The sequence below is a fragment of the Mirounga angustirostris genome, unplaced genomic scaffold, assembly GCF_029215605.1.
Source record: "Mirounga angustirostris isolate CCGP_5_RB_7025 unplaced genomic scaffold, mMirAng1.0.hap1 SCAF_6, whole genome shotgun sequence".
NCBI classification, from domain to species: Eukaryota; Metazoa; Chordata; class Mammalia; order Carnivora; family Phocidae; genus Mirounga; species Mirounga angustirostris.
In genome coordinates this window covers 85,595,354-85,616,178 of record NW_026991714.1, presented here as the reverse complement: position 1 = coordinate 85,616,178, position 20,825 = coordinate 85,595,354, and the positions used below count along the sequence as shown (strand labels likewise).

The 20,825-nt window shown below is 40.7% G+C and overlaps 1 protein-coding gene across 3 annotated transcripts in view; it reads right to left on the bottom strand.

Annotated features, from left to right (window-relative positions):
* The window catches only part of EGLN1 (egl-9 family hypoxia inducible factor 1), a 60,033-nt gene that overhangs the window by 24,678 nt on the left and 14,530 nt on the right, over nucleotides 1-20,825 (bottom strand). The window lies entirely within an intron of this gene.

Below are 20,825 nucleotides of genomic sequence, written 5' to 3'. Positions count from 1 at the left end.
TTGGCACAGCTTATTTTTAGGAATGGTCAAGTAGGGGAGTGCTTGGCTGGCTCAGTCAGAGGAACATGGGACTCAATCTCGAGTCATGAGTTCGAGCCCCACGTGGGGTGTAGGGATTACTTAAATAAATTAATTTTTAAAACCCCCAGAACAAAAAAACTTAAAAAAAAAAAGGGGGGGGGCGCCTGGGTGGCCCAGTTGGTTAAGCGACTGCCTTCAGCTCAGGTCATGATCCTGGAGTCCCGGGATCGAGTCCCACATCGGGCTCCCTGCTTAGCGGGGAGTCTGCTTCTCCCTCTGACTCTCCCCCCTCTCATGTGCTCTCTCTCATTCTCTCTCTCTCAAATAAATAAATAAAATCTTAAAAAAAAAAAAAAGGAATGTTCAGGTAGGTGCATGTGGCTGGCTCAGTCAGTAGAGCCTGTGACTCTTGATCTCAGGGTTGTTCAAGCCCCACGCTGGGTATAGAGCCTACTTTAAAAAAGAATGTTTAAGTATACCTAGTGAATGGTTTAGGAGAAGAGCCTAAGTAGAATACAAGATTTCCATAACAAGCATTAAGAAGTTAAGTTCTCTAAGCCTTCACACCTACTAACTTTCAGGCATAGTGCCAGGAACCAGCAACCTCCAGTGTTTCTCTCAAAGCCTTGTTCCCACGGGAGAGAACAAGCATCTGGGCCACTCTGCTGCTTCTCCCTGCTCTTCAGAGCCACCTGCTTCTTTGACCCACAGTTTTCTGCTGGCCCAGGCTCAGTCTTTATGTCACAGTGTTTACGGAACCCTCTTAATAACTCATCTACCCTGCTCATCTGATCAACATTACGTGTCAGTCTACTATAGGCGAAGTTCTACAGACTGTCATTCAGTATTATGTCTAAATGTGCTGGGTTTTTTTTATTATCATGTTCAGTTAGCCAGCATTTAGTACATCATTAGTTTTTGATGTAGTTGTTCAACGATTCATTAGTTGTGTATAACACCCAGTGCTCATCACAACACATGCCCTCCTTAATACCCATCACTGGGCTACCCCATCCCCCCACCCCGCCCCCCTCTGAAACCCTCAGTTTGGTTCCCGGAGTCCAGAGTCTCTCACGGTTTGTCTCCCTCTCTGATTTGGCCCCCTTCAGTTTTCCCTCCCTTCCCCTGTGGTCCTCCATGTTATTCCTTATGTTCCACATATGAGTGAAACCATATGATAATTGTCTTTCTCTGCTTGACTTATTTCACTTAGCATAATCAATGTGCTGTTTATAAAAGAGGAAGTTGTGTTTTGGTTCTAGGTGGGGCCCAGTGACTCTAACCAAACTGACTCATGGGCCCTAAGATAAAAACTGAGGACCACTGCTATAAGGATTGGAATTTGAAGAGAATGTTGCAAGAAGTCTTAAGGTGAAGCTCCACTTTTGCATATAATTTGAGAGAATTTTAAGTAAATTAATTATGAAGAACCAACCAGATACATTTAAAAGAGTCTTGAAGAAAAATCCTCCCATATTTGATTGATAAGATGGTGAGATGTGAGTTGTGCAATCTAATAGTTCGCTTCTTTTTGAATCCACCTGTAGGCCGGTGCCAGCCTGGGAGGAGAGTCTACTTTCTTAGGCCTGAAGCCAATTAATCTACATTTTTATCAATGATTTTGAATGAAGAGATGGAGGGATTTATCAGTGTAACTTTTCTGAATAGGAGAAGTTTAGATAAGTGCACTTTACAGGAAAACCACCACCAAGGTATTACTACGTGCTTTTACTTAACTCTCAGAATCCCTGCGAGACAGGTATTATGCTCGTCATGTGGAGTAAACTATGCAAGGGGTAAGATGGTTTGGAGAAAAGATATCTTAAAACAAAACAAAACAAAAAACCAAGGAGTTCTGGTTGACCATAAATTTAAACTAGCCACTGTGTCGCTAAAAAGCTACGGCCACATTAAGCTACATTAAACAGTTTGACTAGATTCTGTACTACTCAGGCCCTATTCGTTTCTGGGGATACATTAGAGTATTTTTTTTTTAAATGGCCAAAGTGGTGAGGGCAATGTCTAGTAAGGAACAGTGGCAGGATGTGAATAGGTTCAGCCTGGAGAAGACACCTTCCCAGTAGATCATAATCTCCAGAATACAGGGACCGAGTCAGATAAAAATAGCACCACATTTTACGTAGAGCTTTCCAGTTTGCAAAACGGGCTTTTACCTTCCCCAAAGGCCACACAAAATAAAGGAAGCACACTGAGATTAAGAAGACTGGGATCTGGGGCACCTGGGTGGCTCAGTTGGTTAAGCGGCTGCCTTCGGCTCAGGTCATGATCCTGGAGTCCCTGGATCAAGTCCTGCATCGGGCTCCCTGCTCGGCGGGGAGCCTGCTTCTCCCTCTGACCCTCCCCCCTCTCATGTGCTCTCTTTCTCTCTCATTCTGTCTCAAATAAATAAATAAAATCTTTAAAAAAAAAAAAAAAGAAGACTGGGATCTGAAGCCAACTGCCTGCACTCAAACTCCAACTTTGCCCCTTCCTGGCTGGGTCACTCTGGACAAATTATTTAACTTTTCTGTGCCTGATTTCCCTTGTCCGTAAAGTGAAAATAACAATGGTATACCTGCATTGCTGATGAACTAGTACACAAAAAAGTGCTTAAAAACACTGCCTGTGCAGCAGGTTAATGGCAGCTATGACCGACAGCTATGGGGCGCTAGGTAAGTCCCAAGCCTCCAGAGCCGTGTCCTCATTCGAAAAATTAGGATTATCACCATCTACTTACAGGGCTATGAGTTAAATAAGACAAAAAAGGGAAGTGTTCTGTAAATCTTAATTGCTTTTCTCTTTCATGAACACCTTCATCATCATCTCTGAGAGAGCCTTACGCCAGGCACTACGCTAAGCATAATCTTTGTTATCTCATTTAATCCTCCCAACTATATAAAATGCCTACTTCTACCAGCCTTGCTTTACAGACAAGGAAACAGGCTTAGGATGGCTAGTTTACATGAGGCCGCAGATCTAAGTGGTCAGCAAGACTGAGAACCCAGGTCTTTTGGACTCTGCAGCCCACTTTAGAGCCTCCATGCTATATGGCTTTTCATACACATTCCTGCATTTACACATCTTGGCAGCTAACAACATGAATGTTTCCTTAATCAAATAAATGAATGTTAGCAGTCTTCAACGTGGTACAACTGTTGCAAGGAAAGAGGAGCTGTGGACAGACTCTGTCCCTGCTCCATGCACCTGCCATAAAGCGCAGGGAGATCTATCACATTGTCTGGGCCAGGTTTCTTTATTTCTAAGATAAGGAACCTGGACTATACAGTCTTTCAATCTGGTTTGAAGACCATCATGGTTCCATCTGGCAACACTTTTTAAAAAATATTTAATTAATTTATTTATTTGAAAGAGAGAGAGAACACAAGTGGGGGAAGGGGCAGAGGGAGAGGGAGAAGCAGGTTCCCTGCTGAGCAGGGAGCCTGATGTGGGGCTTGATCCCTGGACTCCAGGATCATGACCTGAGTGGAGGGCAGATGCTTAACTAAGCCATCCAAGCGCCCCCCTTCTGGCAACACTTCTGACAAAGCATTCTAAAAACTCTAGAATTTCAAAACTGTAAGAGACCTTAAAGGTCTGGCCCAAACTCTTTAGACATGGGAATCCCCAAGGACAAAAATCTGGGTTTCCCAATCGATTTCCAAACCTACATTGCTTCTTTTGTAATGACACTGAGTAGACATTTCAAACAGGATTAAAGGAAATATAACTGGCATCACAAAGTCCAAAAATAATGGGTGCCAAAGTTAAACAGTAGTAACTTTTATATTCTAAAAACTCACTTTATTAGTCACTACAAAACACCAGGTTTTATTGCTTAAAATACCACGTCAAAGACACATTAAGCTATTATTTTCTAATTTTGTGAATACCAAATTCTAATAAACAAACAGGGTAACCTCAGAATAAATTAATTTGATAATAAAAGCCTTGCGGTAGCACTAATTAGCTTTAAAAATTTTTTTTTAAATTTAAAAGATTTTATTTATTTATTTGATAGCAAGAGAGACAGCAACACAAGCAGGGGGAGTGGGAGAGGGAGAAGCAGGCTTCCTGCTGAGTAGGGAGCCTGATGCAGGGCTTGATCCCAGGACTCTGGGATCATGACCTGAGCCGAAGGCAGACGCTTAACGACTGAGCCACCCAGGTGCCCCTAAAAATTTTTTTGAGAGAGAGTGGAAGAGTGGGGCGGCAGGGAGGACAGCGAGAGAGGAAAAAAAGAGAATCTCAAGCCGACTCCCCACTGAGTGGGAAGCCAGTGCGGGGGGCTCATCCCACAACCCTGAGATCATGACCTGAGCCTAAATCAAGAGTCTGATGCTTGGGGCACCTGGGTGGCTCAGTCATTAAGCGTCTGCCTTCGGCTCAGGTCATGATCCCAGGGTCCTGGGATCGAGACCCGCATCCGGCTCCCTGCTTGGCAGGAAGCCTGCTTCTCCCTCTCCCACTCCCCTGCTTGTGTTCCCTCTTTCGCTGTGTCTCTCTCTGTCAAATAAATAAATAAAATCTTAAAAAAAAAAAAAAGAGTCTGATGCTTAACCGACTGAGCTACCCAGGCACCCTAGCTTCTTTTTTTATTTTTTAAAAGCATTTATAGAACTACTGGGTAAGATTTTGAAACTATTGTTATGAAGGCTAAACAAACCGAGAATAACTAAAAATTATCATAATTTCTGGAGACACACTAAAATGCAAAAATTCAACTACAATATTATATATTCAAGGATGGTATAAAGTCTTAAAAAAAGAGTACTAGGGCTAAATAGAAAAAGTCACTATAACACGAAACTATAAAACACAAAACATTTCAAAACAGAAAGAATAAGAATTAAAAAAAAAAAAAGCAATTTCGACTCTAACACTTAAGGTAAATGTTATTTAAGTCATATAAATTATTTATTATGCATATTAAATAGACCAAATGGTGGCCTAGATCTGTCTGATTCACTATGCTCTCACTCACCACAAATCCATAACTTTAATGTACAAAATGTGAAAATACAATGAGAAAACTGCAAATGTTATGGTGCTACAGACAGGGTAAAACAACATACAGTATAATGATCAAGTATAGCAAGGTTTAGAGTTGGCCAGCATGGATTCAATCTCAGCTCCACTACTTATAATCTCTCTGTGGGCATAACAACAGTATACACCCCAAAGGGATATTATGAGGATTAAAAATAGAATGCATTTTGCACCTGGTACCCAGTAAACATCCAGTAAACGTGAGCCATTCGCATCACTGCCAGTCTGCCCCTCAAACACTGATGACACAGGAGGATGTCCTCTCTGCCCCTGTGCTAACATTTGCCTTTGTTTTCCCAGTACCCACTGCCCCTCGTCCTTGGGCAACCCTGACCTGTGGTTCTCAATCTTGTTTGGGTGAGATTCACTCTCTACCCTCTGGGGTGAGTGTATCAAGCCTGGTCAGAGACTAGTTCAGAAATGGGCACATGACCCAAGCCAATCGGAACCAATGGGATACAACTCCAGGATTTTATCTGGAGCCCTTGGTAAAGAGAGGCTCTCTTCCTATGTACATCTCTAGGATGAAAATCTAAAACTATTGGGGCCAACTTGCTGTCACATGAAGAAAGCTTGCAAGAGAGTAACAGAAAAGAAGAGCCGAGAGAGCAAGTTTTGATGGTATTATTTGCACCCTTGGTTCCAACTGTGTCAGAGCATTGATCATTAGGATCTACAGTTATAGGGACCAATCTTTTTTGGTTTGCTCAAGCCTAGGGATTTTTCACTTTGTTGTTGACATTTGCATCTGAGATCTAACACATTTGGTACCAGTCACCACCTAGACTAAGCTGGTGACCAAGGATGTAGTAGAGCTCTGCCATGAAGGGCATGGATTTGAAATCAGCAACATCTGGTTTCTAACCCTGGTTCTACCACTCACTAAACATGTGAACCATGGGCAGTTTGTTTAAGCCTACCTCTTCATCTGTGAAGTGGTTTGATACCTGCCTCAAAGGGTTCCTAAAAGGGATATCTGGCTGGCTCAGTCAGAAGAGCATGCTACTGGGCGCCTGGGTGGCTCAGTTGGTTAAGCGACTGCCTTCGGCTCAGGTCATGATCCTGGAGTCCCGGAATCGAGTCCCGCATCGGGCTCCCTGCTCAGCAGGGAGTCTGCTTCTCCCTCTGACCCTCCCCCCTCTCATGTGCTCTCTCTCTCTCAAATAAATAAATAAAATCTTTAAAAAAAAAAAAAAAAAAAAAGAAGAGCATGCTACTCTTGATCTCCAGGGTTGTGGGTTCAAGCCCCACGTTGGATACAGACATTACTTAAAAATAAAATAAATAAATAGGGGCACCTGGGTAGCTCAGTCGGTTGAGCATCTGGCTCTTGGTTTCAGCTCAGGTCATGATCTCAGGATCCTGGGATCAAGGCCTGCGTGGGGCTCTGCGCTCAGTGGGGAGTCTACTTGCACATTCTCTCCCTCTTCCTCTGTCCCCCCCCTGCTCTCTGAAATAAATGAATAAATCTTTAAATAAATAAATAAATAAACTTAAAAAAAAATAAAACGGGTTGCAGAGGATAAATGTGACAATGCCTATAAACTGCTCAGTTTTCCACCTGACAGGGATTAACACTCAATTAGTAGAAGCTATTAATGTATCATTGATCTCAGATCGATCTTCATATCTGACCTGAGTTCCACATCTATATTTCCAGTGGTTTAGCCATTTCCACCTACATAGTCCCCCATCCTCAAATTTAACATTGCCAAATCTCATCTTAACCTATCTCCACGCTGCCGCATTACTCCCCCTGCCTCAAAAAAGACCCCTCATTAGAGATCAATTCTTCACCGATGAATGAGAATGTGTTCCTGGGATCCTAGGAGTCACTCTAGACTGATCCTCCTTCCCTGTTAGCCAATCCATCACTGAGTCCCGCTAAATCTCTGTAGCCTGACAGGAAAGAATTTTCCTCTTCCTGGTGGTAAGAATAAGGGCAGCACTCCTCCCACTCCAGGATGTGTGACTTTTTCATTGGCTTTTCAAGGAGACCTCCCATCCTCTTACCCCTCCTTCTCATCTTTCTCCTTTTGGCTTCATCTCTTTCCAGATCCAGGACAGATGTCTTACCAGCCCTCTTTATGTTTTCCTTCACCTCACCCTGCAAACTAGCAAATTTAAATGAATCCAATCTTTGTAGCTATACCCAAGTTACTGAGCACCACTGCAGGCTGTCTCAGCCATTATTTCAGCCCCAATTTTTAATTCACTAATGGAGATGTACCTTATTTATCTGAGGTAATTAAGGCAACCAGGAAGAAACTTCCTCAGCTTCTTACTCCCAATGCATCTAAATGTAAAAGCCCCATCATCTCATTTCTGTTAATCAGAATGGCTGGTGTGTACAAGATACACAGTGTGGTGATGGAATAAATAAAGGAGGTGTCCTTTCTCCTAGGTAGGGCTAATCCTGCCTCCTACAGCGCTTCTGGAATGTTAACATGCATACAAACCACCCAAGGATCTTATTAAAAATCCATATTCTGATTCAGGAGGTTTGAAGCTAGGGCCTGAGATTCTGCATTTCTCCCAACAAAACAATGCTGCTGGTTTGAAGCAACCTTTAGAAAAGCAGGCTCTACAGTCCATCCTGTTCCATCTCCTCAGAGACCTTTTACTCCAAGTCAACATCTTTACCCCTGTATCTTCACATCTACTTCTCTGTCAGCTGCTCCTTGCCCCAGCACTGAACATACCTGTCTCTTCTACTTTAGAACAAACCCTCCTTTGCTCCTCTATTAGCTGCCGTCCAGTGTTTTCAACTGCTTGGCTCCAGTTTCTATGAAGTACAGTTTATGTCCGTGGTTCTCAGACTATCTTGGTGCACAGAGTAATTAATGTCTCAGCAATTTTTTTCATGACACTTCTAAGCCATAAGAAATACCTATGAGCTCTCTTGATTAAGCAGTACGCACCAAACCACTTGGCAGGTATGAAAGTCCTAATAATTTTGTACCTTGGCAGCCCTGTGTAACTTTTCCAACCCTGGAATCAGATTGGACACAACAGCCTCATTTCCTGCTTCACGGTTATCTTTAGGTGGTACTTACATTTTTTTTTATCAGAACAAGCACTAAAAACCCAGGTTCCAAAGGTATGACATCAAGGAAAGGAATACAGTGATTTAATACTGTACCATCCAAGAGATGTTGCCGTATTTCCCTTGAAATTTAAAAAATATTCCAAGGCACTCTTTATGAGTCTGCTGCAGTGCCCTGGGGGGCCCTCGATGCACAATTAGGGACCTATGGTCTAGACAGTCCTCAGAATAACAGCACTGCCGCTGCTGGGGAGGTGGCTGGAAATGCACAAGCTGAAGTCTTACCCCAGACTCACTGACTCAAGACCACTTTCCCAAGTTCTCCGAGTGACTAAGACAGCACTACAGTTTGAGAAGGCTGGTCTGGCCCTCCCTGCCAGCTCTCACTTCCACCATTCCTGCTCAACTCACTGCTTTCTGACAGTTCACAACTCCAGTAAAACTGCCATGGGCAAGTCCCAAATTACACCCTCCCCCCTTTTTAATAAAAGCAATACATGTCTTCCAGTTCCAATGCCAATGAAGCCCCTTTTGCTGTGTTTGACATTACCGATCTTCCTCTTGTACCTCTATTCTTCTTTGGTTTCTTTTCCTTCCAATACTACCTGCCCCCCCTTCTCCACCAATGAAGTATTGTTTCCTCTAAGGCTTCTGTGATTAGCATTACTTTTGCTGTGTAAAACTCTTCCCTCAGAGGCTGCACTGGATCCTGTGGTTTTAGCTACTATCCATATGCCATCCACCACATTCCAGACGGCTCTCTGGAGTCTTCGACCTCCAAAACCAACTTCTCCTTGTGTGTACAGTACACAGGCAAAGTAAGCTCAACTATGCCAAAACACCTTACTTGCCTGTCTTCCCTGGCCTTCAGGTGGCTCTTCTTCATATACCCTTTCCTTTCCCTTCTCCATGTCCCTTCCCCGACACAATCAATCAAACCAAACATCCTTGCTTTGTCTCCGATCTGTCTGAATCTCTACATCTTTGTTACCTCTATCTTAAAAAAGAGGTCCTTATCTTTTGCTTGGATTCCTGTAACAGCCTCCTAACTCGTCTCCTTGCCTCCAGGATGGCCGGGTCCTGCCTGCTCTAAACCTTCCTCTGTGCCCCACCCAAGTTAGCTGTCTAAAATTAAAATCTGGTGTCACTGCCTTCCTCTCAATCCTTCAACGGCTCCAGTGCCTAGCAGCAATTTTCAGCTTTTCCAACAAACCACAGTAAGTTGCAGATACAGATCTAAGAAGCTCACCACAAACAAGATACTTTTTGCAAGGCTCAGTTTCATCTTAAATAGTCCTTTCAATTTTCTAGGCCATGGGTAGCTACTTATGTTATTAAGAGAATCTTCTAAATTACTTACCAATTAAAACTACTTAACTTTTTCCACATGATAATGGAGTAAAACTGACACTCAAGGAAGATACACTGGTTACCTGTGGTTTCAAAATACCCTTTGGCACAATGCCACTAGGCCAGGGGTTGGCAAACTATGGTCTGCAAGGCAAATCTGGCCCCTCAGTTTTTGTAAATAAAATTTTACTGGAACACAACCAAGCTCAGTCATTGATGTATCATCTAGGGCTCTTTTCAAAGTACAACAGCAGGGGGGCACCTGGGTGGCTCAGTCGTTAAGTGTCTGCCTTCGGCTCAGGTCATGATCCCGGGGGCCTGGGATCGAGCCCCAGGTCAGGCTCCCTGCTCAGCGGGAAGCCTGCTTCTCCCTCTCTCTGTGTTCCCTCTCTCGCTGTGTCTCTGCTAAATAAATAAAATCTTAAAAAAAAAAAAGTACAACAGCAGAGCTGAGAGGTGCAACAGAGACCATGTGGCCCACAAAGCCTAAAATACGTACTATCTGGCCCTTTGGGAAAGTCTACAGATCCCTGCACTTGACCATGAGGACTGTTAAGACTAGGACTGTGTTTTACTTATATATGTCCCAGCACAGGTCTAGAAAAAGGACAAAAAAATATTTAACTTAAAGAATTAGAATATTGCCAGGAAGATTTCCAAGGCCCCATAAGGGATGCGCCCACGAAGCTGATGTAGAATGCCTCCAAGCCCTAAGGAAGACATACAGGGCCAGAGATGTTCCTTCATCACCGAGTGAACTCTGAAAGGCTGAGATGAGACAGGGAAAATAGTATCCTACTCTATGGAGGTCAAAACATGTTCTGAAGAAATTGACAGGCTCATCAGACCTAAAGCCGCCTTCCCAAAGAACTTCCATATAGCACCATATCGCTAACACGTGCGTCTGGTGGCATCTAAGAGTTAGGAGCTATTACTCAGAGCAGCTGCTATGAGAACCAGTCTTTCTGGAGTCTGTGCAATTGCATCCCATTTTTCTTCTCCAAATGGTGGGAAGCAGAACACTTAAAACCAAAATATTTTAGTGAAGGGTAAGGAAGTGGGGCACTAGGATGACTGTCCTACCTTGCAATCAATTATTAAAAAAGAAAACCATTTGAAGAAATACTGTATAGCGTGGTCATTAGGGAGGGAGGGAGGGAGGGAGGGAGGGGGAAAAAAAAAAAGGATATACAGAGTGCTTACTCTAGGACCTTGACCAACAAAAGAACCATGAGATGCCCTAATACACCATGGCATGTCCTAATCAATTGGTTAAGTGTCTGCCTTTGGCTCAGGTCATGATCTCACAAGTCCTGGGATTGAGCCCCGCATCGGGCCCCCCGCTCAGCAGGGCGTCTGCTTGTCCCTCTCCCTCTGCCCCCCCAACCCATGTGCATGCGCACACGCTCTAATTAATAAAATTTTTAAAAAAATAAAATAAAGAATGCACAATGAGGAGTACAGAAAAATAAAGTGAAATCAAGGCCACATAATAGCAGATCTTACATACTCTGCACTAAGGAATTCAGGCTCCATTTTTCAAGCTACTGAATGCCTGAAGTCATGTAAGCAAGCACAGATAATAATCTGAGCTGTCATTTAGGACAGGAATCAGCAAACTCTGGCCTGTGGGCCAAATCTAGCCCACCACCTGTTTTCTAAGTTTCACTGAAGTACAGCCACACTCACTCACACACCGTCTAAGGCTGCTTTCCCATTACAACAGCAGAGCTTGAGTAGTCGCAACAAAGACTACATGGACCACAAAACCTAAAATACCTATTTAGCCCTTTGGGGGAAAAATGAATGTAAAAAATAGATTAGGAAGGACAAGGAATAATGGAGGTGGGGAGATGACATTTGTGGCTACTGGGAAAACCAAGGTAATGCAGGTCTAAATACAGTAGTGAGGACTGCAGGTCAAACACAGCTTGCACCTCGGTGTGGGTGAGAATGGAACCTACACTGGGAAGAACCAGAGCCAGACCAGGAGCACAAATCAATTCAAGGCTTAGTAGTACTGTGACGTGGAGGACGTCAAGACCATGGATTTTAAAATGGGACACAGGATAAAGTTTCAGAGGGAAGATGACAGAAGATTAGTTGAGATCAGATATGAAACCTCTAAAATATCACTAAGACCTACAGGAAGCACACCTTCACGGTGCGAGAAGGAAATCCAACTAGACAAACAGCATTAAGGGGCCACAGTTATGTGATGAAACCTGAAGAAAACTGGGTGAGTGCAAGGGGATGAGACAAGCTGGAGATGGCAGCAGGAGAGCAGGGCCCATTTACTCTGCAACCACATGCACAGACCCTGTACTGGGCCCTGGGTTTGCTCTCTTCCTCCCAGCAATCCCGTGGTACAGGAATCACCCCAGTTTTACAGATCAGAAACCTGAGCTTGGAAAGGATTCAGGTTAAGTTCTGAGGTCTCACGGCTAATACGTGGCAGGGGGGCAAGTGAAACCCGGGTCTACCTGAATGCTTGGAAGGCCCGCATCATATTACCAGGGAGATTAAGGAATAAATACATGATGAACAAGTAAAAGCAGACGGTATCACCTACTTGTAGAAGCCATGGGGGAAAAGGTGAGAGAGTATCAATTTATAAGATTAATACAACCAAGAAAATGTAAACCAGTCGTTTTCACTAGTAACTTTTTTCTTTGCCAAGCTTTTCGCTGTTAAGAGGTGTTTAGAATATTCAACAAATGTCCTTTGGGTATCTGATATATCAGACATCGCATTCCTAAGATCCCTTATCGATTAAAAGTATGCTCTATACCAGTTTTCTCAGACCCAAATGTGTCTTAGAAGCTCCATGAAGTTCTAAAAAATTGTCTGGCCTTCCCCCTGGATCAACATCTCTGATTCAGAAGCTCTACAGGGGGCCCCTGACACTAGTGTGATTCTGATGTGAAGCTTACATGCCTGGAGGACGCTAGGCACACACTGCCTTTTTGAAGACAGGATTGTGGTTAAGTGTCTGAGGTTAATATGAACTTACTATTTGATCGATACTCTTTATGATTTACATTGAAAAAACCAGCTCAAAGAACTGTATACTATATTTGTATACTCTCAAAAGAATGTTCCTTTAAGTGAATGGTTGGTATTTTTCTTGACTATGAATTTGTCTGTGTTGAAATTAAACAACATTCCAATGGTGCATTTCTGAAATTATTTCAGTTAGGAAGGAGAAAGACTCATTTGATAAATTCTTGGCTTCTCCCCAACTTTTTAAAATTAAGAAATTTCTGTCATGCACGGAGCAAGATCAAGTAGGAGACCTGAAAATAAATACAGCACCCTCAAAACATGCATAAATAGAACCCTCCTTCACGTGTCTTAACCAGGGCAAGCTCTGCAATCACACGATCCTGATTTGGGCCCTGGCTCTGTGACTTCCTAGTTGTGTGATCTGAAACAAGTTTAAAAACAACAACAACAACCTTTCTGTACCTCAGTTTCCTCAACCAAAAAATGAGGAAAATAAGTACCTACACCTTAATATGGTTGTTGGGAGAATTAAACAAGATAATCTGGGTAGAAAGAGTACTTACAATTGTGGTTGTACATAAGCATTCAGTAATGTTGGCCATGTAAGTATATAAAAATCTTTTCTAACCCAGCAGTTCTACTTCTGGAAATTTGTCTTATAAAAACTAGATATTTTCAAGGGTATCTAAGGCAGAATTACTTGTCATAGCAAAATACCAGAAAGAACACAAACTTCTACCACAAGGAGCTAGTTAAATAATTTATGGTACAATCTTTTACTTAGCACAATGTTTCTGAGATTCATCCATGTTGTTGTCCCAAAGAGTACAGTTCATTTCATTCTATGGCTGAATAGGATCCCACTGCATCATGTATCACATCTTATCTAGTCACCACATGATGGAATGTTGGGTTGTTTCCTATTTTTGACTATAATGAATAATTACTCAAGTCTTTGTGTGGACAGGTTTTTATTTCTTTTGGTAGATACAGAGGAGTGAATACTTAAGATACTTAGGGCCATATGATGAGTCTATATTTAACTTTTTGAGAAATGGCTGACCTGTTTTCCAAAGTGGCTGTACCATTTTACACTCCCACAATGAATGTATCAGTATATGAGGATTCCAGTTGTGCAACATCCTTACCAAAATTTAGTATTGCCAATATTTTAAATTTTAGCCATTTTAGTGTAGGTACAGTGCTATCTCATTGCGCTTTTAATTTTCATATCCCTAACAACCAATAATGCTGAGAATCTTTTCATAGACTCTGGTCATTTATGTATCTTCTTTTGTGAAATATCTGTTCAAATTTTTTGCCTCTTTTAGGTTGTTTCACTTCTTATTTTTGAGTTGTAAGAAATAGTTATACCTTTCTCCCTCTCTTACTTGCCCACTCTGAGGGAAGCCAGCTGCCATATTGTGAAATTCTGTCGTGTTTCCTACCCTATAAAAGGTCAAGGAAAGGAGAAAGTCCTCCATCTAACAGCCAATGAGGAACTATGGCTTTCAGTCCAACAGTCCGCAAGGAACTAGATCCTACCTACCACCAAGGAGGAAAAAAGAGAGACAGACACATTTATGGGAGAACGGAAAACACAGTGTGGTTTTCTCCACCAGTTCTTTGTTGCTACATAAGTGAGCCATCACTGACCTATCTATCTCCATGACTCTATCATCCAATGAATCACACTGACCACTGAACTTTGCCTTTAAAAATATTTTCTAATAAAAGAAAACAGAAGCTAAGTGACAAAAACTTAAGAGCAAATTATAAAGAAATAAATAGCCATAACAGCACAACCCAGAGAGGAAAAAAGGAATATCAAGGCATTAACAGTGGTTACTTCTTTCCTCTTTTATCTCCGTATATGTAGATTATAATATAGGTTTATATCTCAAAAAAATTTATATATTCCAGATACAAGTCTTTCGTCAGATACTTGTTTTGTAAATATTTTGTCCCCAAAGGAGATAAAATATCATCTCTTTTTAAGTGGTGTTTTTCTATAAGCAAAAGGCTTTAATGTTTAGAGTCCAATTTGTTAGTCTTTTTCTTTCATGGTTCATCTTTTTGTTTTGTCCTGAAAAATCGCTGCCCATCTCAAGGTGATCAAGATTTTCTCCTACTTTTTCTTTAAAAAATTTTATGGCTTTAGGTCTTACATTTAAGTCAATGATCCATTCTGGACTTAGTTCTGTGTATGGAGTGAGGTAAGGGCCATGTTTATTTTCCCAGATAGATATCCATGTACTCCAACACCATTTATTAAAACAAAACAAAAAAAACTATTCTGCATTGAATTACCTTAGTATCTTTGTAAAAAAACAACAAAAAATATCAATTGATGTTTTAAATATGGGTCTATTTCTGGACTCTTAATCCTGTCCATCGACCTAGATGTCTACATCTATTTCTTATTTGGCTCATAGATGATTTAGGAATGTGTTGTTAAATTGCCATAGATGTGGGATTTGCAAGATTTCTATCATTTATTTACAATTTAATTCCACTGTGGTCCAAGAATATACTCTGATTTCAATCCTTTCAAGTTTATCGATAGACATGTTTTATGGCTAAGCATATGGTCGATTCCAGTGATGTCCCAGATGTGCTTGCAAAGAATGTGTTTCATTCGGTCATTTTGAGGAGTGTTCAACAGATGTCAATTAGGTCAAGTTGGTTCACAGTGTTCAAGTCTTCTATACCCTTACTGATTTTCTTTTTCTTGGTTATAACAATGACTAGAAGGAAGTATTGAAATCTTCACCTGTAATTTTTAATTTGTCTATTGCTTTTCTATTCTGCCAGTTTTTGCTTCGTATATTTCCAAGCGTTGTATTATTTTTATAATCAGAAACATATAAAGTCACAAACAAAGCAGCAACTGTTTTTCCATATATAAGATTTTTACAGTTCAGATATATATGCAATTCCCAAATTGAAAAGATAGCAATTGGGGCACCTGGGGGGCTTTTATTTTTTTTTTTTAGATTTTCTTTATTTATTTGTGTGAGAGAGCACGCACGAGCAGGAGGAAAGGCAGAGGGAGAAGCAGACTCCCCACTGAGCAGGGAGCCCAACACGGGGTTAGATGCCAGGACTCCGGGATCATGAGCTGAGCCAAAGGCAGGAGCCCCTAAGTGTCAGACTCTTGATTTTGGCTCAGGTCATGATCTCGGGGTCGAGATGGAACCCCATACTGAGCTCCACACTCAGGACGGAGTCTGCATGAAGATTCTCTCTCCCTCTCCCTCTGCCCCTCCACCCACCCCACACACTCACATGCGCGTCAGCATGCACTCTCTCCCTCTCAAATTAAAAATAGACAGCAATCACTAAAATTACCAAGTATTTAAGCTATATTAAATTATTAAACTATTATATAATTCAAAGCAATCACTCTTCTATATAATACCTAGGTAGATATATTTCTGTAAGAAAAATTCAGTTATGGATTCATGCAGTTTAACTTCACTTGCCCTTCCATTCCTTCTTTTTTATTTCTTATAAGCAGGCTCCACGCCTAGCGCAGAGCTCAATGCACGGCTAGAACTCACCACCCCGAGATCAAGACCTGAGCTGAGATCAAGAGTCGGACGCTTAACGGGTGGAGCCACCCATGCACCCTTATCATTACTTATTTTCATATAAGCTTAATTTTTTTTGTAAATGACTAAAATGATCTTATCCAGTGTCGACATAAAAAGAGCTACATATTATAATATGTAGAGCTGACTTCTCAAGGGTTTCATGTTTCCACTGTTAACAATGTTAAGAACAATCAACTTTAGGAAAAAAGTGTGGAACTTACAAGCAATTTCTTAAGGGCAACAAAGGCTTCTTAAAATGCATTTTTCACTATGAGCACAATTATCATGAGTCAAACTCAATAGCACAGACACCAAAGTAATTCTATGAATTGATGATCAACTACAAGATGATGATATATTAAAGGTAAAAGTAAAATTTCAGCCACAAAGCACAGCTGAAAAATAGCTAACCCCAAACACTCCCCATCATTTTAGGGAAGAATTAACTTTTAGGAATTTAAAGCCTCCTATTAAGTTATAGACTATATGGCAAATAAAAGAAATACTAAGTAATACTAACAAATTATGAAACAATCTAATTTATGTGTACATCAATAAAAACTATAAAATAAGTATAAACTCATTTGTGTGAGATCTAATCCAATTGTTTTATGGGTACTAGCTTATTTATATGCATGACTAGCTTTTAAAATTAATGTCCAAGAGTTTCAATTTTTAAAATGCACCTTAAATAATTAAATTAATAATAAATAAAATATTCATTGCCATCTGACTTCATTTTGCTAAGAGGATATGGGGGTGGTGAAGGGAGGTGAAAGCAGGGTAGGAGTGGGGAAGAGGGGGGCAAGAGAGAAATCCTTTGATCAAGGTATCCTGGTCTGTTATTTCATGACCCATGGTGTAATACAACAATCTGAAATTCAGTGCAAGATGCCCTTATCAACTGACCATTTCTTTTTTCGCAGTGCCAAGGCTATGTGCCAACTGCTTAATCAACAACAGATTTGTTTTAATTAAAAACAGGGTTCTGCAAATGTTGTTGGGAAAACTGAACTGCTACCTGCAAAAGAATAAAACCGGACCACTTTCTTACACCATACACAAAAATAAACTCAGAATGGATTAAGGATCTAAATGTGACACCTGAAACCATAAAAATCCTAGAGGAGAGCACAGGCAGTAATTTCTCTGACACTGGCCATAGCAACATTTTTCTACATATGTCTCCTGAGGCAAGGGAAACAAAAGCAAAAATAAACTACTGGGACTACGTCAAAATAAAAAGCTTCTGCACAGTGAAGGAAACAATCAACAAAACTAAAAGACAACCTACTGAATGGGAGAAGGTATTTGCAAATGACATATCTGATAAAGGGTTAGTATCTAAAATATGTAAAGAATTTATATAACTCAACACCAACCCCCCCCCAAATAATCCAATTAAAAAATTGGCAGAAGATGTGAATAGACACTTCTCCAAAGAAGGCATACAAATGGCCAACAGACATGTGAAAAGATGCCCAACATCATTCATCATCGGGGAAATGCAAATCAAAACTAAAATGAGATATAACATCATACCTGTCAGAATGGCTAAAATCAAAAACACAAGAAACAGCAAGTGTTGACAAGGATGCGCAGGAAAAGGAATCCTCGTGCACTTTTGGTGGGAATGCAAGCTGGTGCAGCCACTATGGAAAACAGTATGGAGGTTCCTCAAAAAACTAAAAATAGAATTACCAGATGATCCAGTAATTCCACTACTGGGTATTTACCCAAAGAATACCAAAGAAATTAATTCAAAAAGAGAAATGCAACCCTGGGGCGCCTGTGTGGCTCAGTTGGTTAAGTGTCTGCCTTAGGCTCAGGTCATGACCCCAGGGTCCTGGGATCCAGCCCTACATCAGGCTCCCTGCTCAGCGGGGAGCCTGCTTCTCCCCTCTCCCTCTGTGATCTCTCTCACTCTTGCTGTCTCTCAAATAAATAAATACATTAAAAAAAAAGATACATGCACCCCTATGTTTACTGCAACATTATTTACAATAGCCAAATTATGGAAGCAGCCCAAGTATCCATGGAGAGATAATGGATAAAAAAAAATGTGGTATATATGTGTATGTGTGTATAAACACATACACATATACAATAGACTATTCCTCAGCCATAAAAAGAATGAAATCTTGTCATTTGAAGGACATGGATGGAGCCAGAGAATGATGCTAAGTGATGTAAGTCAGTCAGAGAAGACAAATACCATATAATTTAACTCGTACGTGAAATTTAAGAAACAAAACAAACAAACAAAGAGACAAATCCAAAAACTATAGCTATAGAGAACAAACTGGTGGTCACCAGAGGGGGGTGAGTGGGGGGATGGGTGAAATAGATGAAGGGAATTTAAGAGTACATTTATCAGAAATAGATGAAGGGAATTTAAGGGTACATTTATCAGCAATTTAGAGAACTGTTGAATCACTATACTGTACACCTGAAACTAACAGAACACTGTATGTTAACTATACTGGAATTAAAATTAAAATGAAGCAAACAAACAAAAATAAGGTTCTGATATCCTATTAAAAACAGGTCAAGAATTCTGAATCTAAAACTGAACTTTAACTTGTGATACTAATGTTAACCAACACAATGCACAGAGAACAAAGGTCTAGAGTTAAGGGCAGCCAAGCCAAATCCTAACAATTGGATAAGGCGGTGCTGAAAGCTAAAAGTATAATCACTTTTAAAAAAAAGCTTCTTACATGGGTGCCTAGCTGGCTCAGTTGGTGTAGCATGCAACTCTTGATCTCAGGGTTGTGGGTCTGAGCCCCAAGTTGGGTACAGAGATTACTTAAAAATAAAATCTTAAGGAGCACCTGGGTGGCTCAGTCGGTTAAGCATCTGCCTTCTGCTCAGGTCATGATCCCAGGGATCTGGGATGGAGCCCGGTGTCCGGTTCCCTGCTTGGTGGGGAGTATGCTTCTCCTTTTCCCTCTGCCCCTTCTCCCGCTCATGCGCTCTCTCTCTTGCTCACTCTCTCTCAAATAAATAAATAAAAATCTTAAAAAAAAAAAAAGTTAAAAAAATTTTTTAAATAAATAAAAAGCTTCTTACAATAATCAATTATTCATTATTTCTCCTGCTAATAAGGTCAACATGATTCCCATTTCATAGATGAAAAGACTGAGAGAGGTGCTGAGTGACATGCTCAGTGCTCAGAGAGCCAGAGGACAAGAATCCAGAGCAGAGCAGGGCTAGCACAGCTATTCCCATTCCTGGCTTCTGTCAACAATCACCTCTTTTCCCCACTGTCCTCCCTTTCCCTAGACAATTCTAAGACAAAGAAAAGAAACACCTGCAAGAATCTTTAGAGTAAGTATACATTAGAGAAATACCTTACCATTATTTTAAATGCTTCAGATCTAACAATTATAGGAACTATTTTTAATATAAATAAAACCAACCAATATGAATTCTAGTTTCATTTTTGTAAGAGTACCCCTACTCCTGGGCCCCTGGTGCACTGTTACTAAGGTGTTTTGTTTTTGTTTTTGTTTTTGAGAGAGAGCACGCACATGCAAGCGGAGGAGCAAAGGGAGAGGGAGAGAAAGAATCACAAGGAGACTCCCTAGTGAGCGAGGAGCTGGACCTGGGGCTTATTTCACAACCCTGAGATTATGACCTGAGCCGAAATCAACAGTGGGGATGCTTAACCAACTGAGCCACCCAGGTGACCTAAGGTTTTTATTTTTAAAAAATTTAAATTAATCTTACTGAAATGCCACAAGTAAAAAACCAAAAGAGAAGCAAAACACAAACATATGCAACGGGAGCAGGGAATAAGACAGCATAAACAGAAGAGAAAAAAGAGAATCATAATCCAGTGTTAATCATTAGTGATAAAGGTTCTCAGTCTTTCGTGGCAGAACTGCACGCCTAGAATTCTAGAGCAAGGTTTAACCCAGCAAGATGTGCTTGGAGAGGTACTAAGGTCATGGTTTCCACCTTGGTTAACTTTGCTTTGTTTTATATCCAGATTCTATGAGGCAAACATCTTTCAGAAGTCCATACATACATACCACTAGTTTTAAGTTAAAATGTATATCCCTTTATCAGGGTCTCTATAACTTAAACTGACTCCTACCATGGGGGGAAAAATCCAAAGCATAGTTATATAGACATGGAGGAAGAAGAGCAACTGAATAAAGAAAGAAACCTCACTCTACCATAACAAGATATTAAATGCTTAAAAATGGTTTTTGTTTTATTCTTTAGAACTTTTCTTGTAACGTGTTCTCAATGTAGGGTCTATGGATGGGCCTTTTTATAAGCAAAACATTATGTGTATGTTCTTTATTAGGGTGAGAAGGTACACAGCCTCCATTAGATTCCCAAAGAAGTCCAGAAACAAAACAAAGTTATGAAGCACTAACTTATATCATTCCTTGAAAAAAAACCTTCTAAGCTCTTGGTAAGGGATGCTATTTTATTATCATACATGACTTTTAGCCCAATTTTTCTTTACTCAAAAAATTTGATACAAAGTACTCTGGGTAACATGCACCCAAAACTACAACCATTCTTCTGCACATAAATTATCTGCAGTAAATATGAAATCTTAGGCTACTTTCCTTACCAACCCAAAAACCATTCTCAGAGAATGAAAACATCTTAAGTTCCAAACTTCAGCAAAATTAGGAAGTGCAACTCTTTTTAAGCATACAAATGTTTGAGTGCATTTCAAGATCAAATTCAAATAACCATTATACTGTCCAGTTACTATCATCTGCACTACCAGTGCC